Source organism: Crocuta crocuta, unplaced genomic scaffold (assembly GCF_008692635.1).
Source record: "Crocuta crocuta isolate KB4526 unplaced genomic scaffold, BGI_CrCroc_1.0 scaffold657, whole genome shotgun sequence".
NCBI classification, from domain to species: domain Eukaryota; kingdom Metazoa; phylum Chordata; class Mammalia; order Carnivora; family Hyaenidae; genus Crocuta; species Crocuta crocuta.
In genome coordinates this window covers 1,821,586-1,826,523 of record NW_027529583.1, presented here as the reverse complement: position 1 = coordinate 1,826,523, position 4,938 = coordinate 1,821,586, and the positions used below count along the sequence as shown (strand labels likewise).

General features: G+C 37.5%; 1 protein-coding gene across 1 annotated transcript in view; it reads left to right on the top strand.

Moving 5' to 3' along the window:
• The first annotated feature begins 164 nt into the window (after window positions 1-164).
• The window catches only part of CA5B (carbonic anhydrase 5B), an 82,437-nt gene continuing 77,663 nt past the window's right edge, over window positions 165-4,938 (top strand). Inside the window, exon 1 of the mRNA XM_077761700.1 lies at window positions 165-256. The gene's annotated coding sequence lies outside the window, so the exon portion shown is untranslated. The remainder of the gene's footprint in view (window positions 257-4,938) is intronic.

The window sequence follows — 4,938 nt, the reverse complement described above, 5'->3', positions numbered from 1 at the left end:
TCTCCCCCCTTTCAATTTGGTATGAGATTACCCTCTTGCATTTTCCTGGAAAGTGGTTCTATAATTCATGTTAGGTACACATGATTTCAGCTTTTTCTGTTACTCTTCAACAGTGATACCCAGCTGATGATGCTATTGTTCCTCTTCTGTCTCGCTGTAGTGCACTGTCAGAACAGGGTGATGGAATGGTGGGAATGACATGGACCCTTGTCTTCTTCCTCACCTTAATGGGAATACTGCTCTGCCACAGGATCTTGTGAGTCATTTTATTATTATTTAATTAAAAAAAATCTTTATAACGTTTATTTATTCTTGAGAAAGAGAGAGTGCAAGCAGGGGAGGGGCAGAGAGAGGGAGACAGAGAATCCGAAGCAGGCTCCAGGCTCTGAGATGTCAGCACAGAGCCCGATGAGTGGCTTGAACCCACTAACAGCGAGATCATGACCTGAGCCAAAGTCGGATGCTTAACCGCCTGAGCCACCTAGGCGCCCCTATTTTTTTATATTCTTAAAGTTATTTATTTATTTGTTTTGAGAGAGAGAGAGAGAGAGAGAGAGAGCGCGCATGTGCATGAGCAGGGAAGGGGGAGAGAGAGAGAAAGAGAGGGAATCCCAAGCAGGCTTCTGCTGTCAGTGCAGAGCCCAACATGGGGCTCAAACCTATGAACTGTGAGATCATGACCTGAGGTGAAATCAAGAGTCAGATGCTTAACCAACTGAGCCACCCAGGCGCCCCTTGTGAGTCATTTTAAATAATGTGTCATGTGACAAAAATGTCCTTTTATCTCTAGTTTACTAAAAATTCATTTTATAAATAATTGACGTTGAGTTTTATTGATTGTGTTTTCAGTATCGAGTAGTGTAATCATTGGGCTTTCATTTGCTGCATTATACTAGCACATTTCATTACATTGAAAACAATCCTTAGGTGAACTCAGTTTGATTATTTTTAACAGCTACTGGACTTATTTTGCTACTTTTTCCCTCAGACTTTTAGATATGTTTTCATGAGAAGAATAGAATGTAGGTTCCTTTTCAGTGCTAAGTCCTGAAGATTATCTTTTTTTGTCGTTATAATATCACCTTGGAAGTCATACAAAAATATTTCCAACATTTTCTATGTACAGAAATATTCACAGAGGATACACATAACAAATTTACAGGTAAATAATCTGGACCATACATATTTTGGGCCAGTTCTCTGAAAATTCCATTGCTTCCATTGTTTAGTTATCTTAGATTTAATACTTCTTTCTGAATGCATTTAGTTTCCATACAGCTCCTAAGAAAATCATTTCATTCATTCAGATTTTCCAGTATTCTCATGAGCTTTATAGAATATTTTCCATAAAACATCTATATTTGTTGCCATGTTCATGTATTTGCTAGTGAATACATTTTTCTCATTTTCCATTAGACTTGCCAGAAATTTTGCTATTTTTGTTATTGTTTTTTCAAAGGACATGTTCTTGGATTCGTTTTTATTTCCATTCTTTTTGCTTTCTGATTTATCCATCTTATATTTATTAAGTCATTCCTCCAGTTCTTCTACTTGTTTTACTGTTCTTTTTATAACTCTTCTTTAAAATGTTTTTATTATTTATTTTTGACAGGAGGGGAAGGGGCAGAGAGAGACAGGGAGACACAGAATCCGAAGCAGGCTCCAGGCTCTGAGCTGTCAGCACTGAGCCCAACGCGGGGCTGGAACTCACAAACTGTGAGATCATGACCTGAGCTGAAGTCAGATGTTTAACCTATTGAGCCACCCAGGCGCCCTCAAAATCAACATTTCAATCTCAAAAAATGTTATAAGGAATCAAACTAGTCCATTAGTCCGTCCTTCCTTCCTTTTATTTAAAAAATTTTTTTGACGTTTATTTATTTTTGAGAGAGAGAGCGTGTGAAAAGGGGAGGGGCAGAGAGAGAGGGAGACGCGGAATCCGAAGCAGACTCCAGGCTTTGAGCTGTCAGCACAGAGCCCGCTGTGGGGCTTGAACTCACAAACTGTGAGATCATGACCTGAGCCAAATTCAGACGCTTAATCAACTGAGCCACCCAGGCACCCCTATAACTCTTGAAGTGACTAATACGCTCATTTATTTTTTCATAGTTAATAAGGAAAACATCTGTGACTGTGTATTTTCCTCTGACTACTGCTTTGGCCATGTGACATAAGAGGTGTAGATGCACAGTGATCTCATTATTATTCATTTTCAATATATACAATTTTAATTTTTTCTATAACCTAGTAATTACTTCAAAAAGTATTTTCTAAATTGCTCAATCCCTTTCAGGTTTAACTAAACATACCCAGTTAAACCTTGGATTGCGAGTAACTTCTTCTGCTAGTGTTCCACAAGATGAGCAAACATTTCTAATAATTATTATTAGAGAAACAAACAGTCTTGTAACGAGTAGTGTGTGACACCACGTGTCCCATGATCACAACTGAGCCAGTGGTTCTTGAAATTCACATTGATATACAAGTGCTTTGGATTACAAGCATGTTTCTGGAATGAACTATGCTCACAAACCAAGGTTTTATTGTATATGTGTATATCTTATTTAAAATAGCATTCATATTAACCTGAAGTACATCAATGCATTTTTAATCTTGGGGTTTATAAGAGGGAGTACACGTACAACTTACCCCCAATATCCAAAGATATTTCATTCATAATTTCAAATAAGCATCTAACAATATCCTTTTTTTTTACATTTTTTATTTTATTTATTTATTTATTTTTCATTGTACACATAAANTCACGTTAGAAGGCTTTCTCAGTGGGTTCTGCATCCTTTTTCTCCCAATCTCTCAGGTTTTGTAAGGTTTCCAATGGCTTCAGATCTTTTCCGTGTGATGTATGGGCGCGAGTTACCAATATCCTTTTTAAAGGAATCATGAATGAATACTGTGCTGTTAGAGTAAATTTCCCTTTTCACAATAAAAGCATTATAGGTAACTGTTTCATATTGTTTTATTTTATTTATTTCTTTATTTTATTTTGGAGAGAGAGAGACAGTGTGAGCAAAGGAGGGGCAGAGAGAGAGGAAGACACAGAATCTGAAGCAGGTTCCAGGCTCTGAGCTGTCAGCATAGAGCCCAATGAGGGGCTCAAACTCATAATCCACGAGATCATGACCTGAGCCAAAGTCAGACGCTTAACTTACTGAGCCATCCAGGTGCCCCTGTTTCATACTGCTTTAAAGGAGACTTACCAGAATATTAAAGAGCTATGAAATATACAACTTCTAAGGTAATAAGATTTTTATATCAGAATGAAGCAAATTCCTAACTATGGGTTGATGTGCTCATATGCTTGGACTTATTTGACAACAGCAAAACAAATTGTCAGATGTGCAGCCCAAAATGTCATGATTCAAAATAGCAACTTTTATAGGTCCTTTCAGGTGATTAGAAAGACAGAAGCACAAGTGACAAATATGAGACACTGTTAATAATTTGATTTCAAATCCAAAGATACCACAAGTTGCATATTACATAGAAACTACTAAAAACAAATTAATTGTTACATAGCTTTATGGAGATCTCAATAAAATACATGGAAACGTGAACCAGATCTAGGATTCTTGTCTGTCAACATATACTGTCTCTACATTCCTATAATTTTTAGTATCTTGCACAAATTTAGTATGACATGTTTTAAGTAGTGAACTTCCAGAGGATTCGTCTGTATGTAATTTGCTTCATACGATGCTCATTTCAGCAGTTCCACATATAGGAGCCCAATAACCTATTAGTAACAGTGACAACGATTCAAATAAAGCAGTTGCAATCATTCTGAATATGTTACTATTTACTTCCAACGTTCAGAGTTTAGAGAATGAAGATAAAAAGTTGAGATTACTGAGACACCTGGGTGGCTCGGTCGGTTAGGCGTCTGACTTCAGCTCAGGTCATGATCTCATGGTTTGTGAGTTCCAGCCCCGCATCGGGCTCTGTGCTGACAGCTCAGAGCCTGGAGCCTGCTTCAGATTCTGTGTCTCCCCCTCTCTCTGCCCTACCCATGTTCATGCTTTGTCTCTGTCTCTCAGTAATAAAAACGTTAAATTTTTTTTTTTAAAAAAAAGTTGAGATTACTGTTGTTCTGAGCAATACAAATGGCATCAAGTCTCCTGAGAAAGGAAAAAGAAGTGGATTTCCCCATGTTTTTCATATTCCACAACACTGTTGAAAAGCAGTTTCTCATACATAACTATTGATCTAATGCCCCGAGGGTAAATTAATATGACATCACATGGAAAGAAAACGCATGTGTCATTCCTTTACTTCATGCAAGATGCCTTTTAAGGTTCATAGTGCTGTGGGGCACCTGGGTGGCTCAGTCGGTTAAGTGTCCGACTTTGGCTCAGGTCATGATTTCGCAGTTCCTGAGTTCATACCCCACGCCGGGCTCTGTGCTGACAGCTCGGAGCCTGGAACCTGCTTCGGATTCTGTGTCTTCCTCTCTCTGCCCCTCCCCCGCTAGCACTCTGTCTCTCTCTCTCTCAAAAATAAATAAATGTTTAAAAAAATAAAGTTCAGAGTGCTGTAAAAGCATGTAGGCATATGTATATCCATTTACTTGGAATCAAACCCTGGTTATTCCATTTCATTATCACAAACAGAAATTTACTAAACCTATAGCACCTAAATCTACTGCAGTAAACTGTGAAACCATTTAAAATACGATATTACTCTGTAAATTTTTATCGGCTTTGGAAAGTGTATGTGGCTCTGACACATTAAAAGAAATCAAATAAAACCTTTAATCATTGAATATGGAAACCTTTTATAAAATAAAAACCTACACTGTTAAAACCAGCATCTCAATTATATTTAGCACCACTCACTAATTTTCTAGAATAGGAGTTTTACATTTTTTATGATTTTATTTTTAAGTAATCTCCACACCCAGCATGGGGCTCAGACATACAA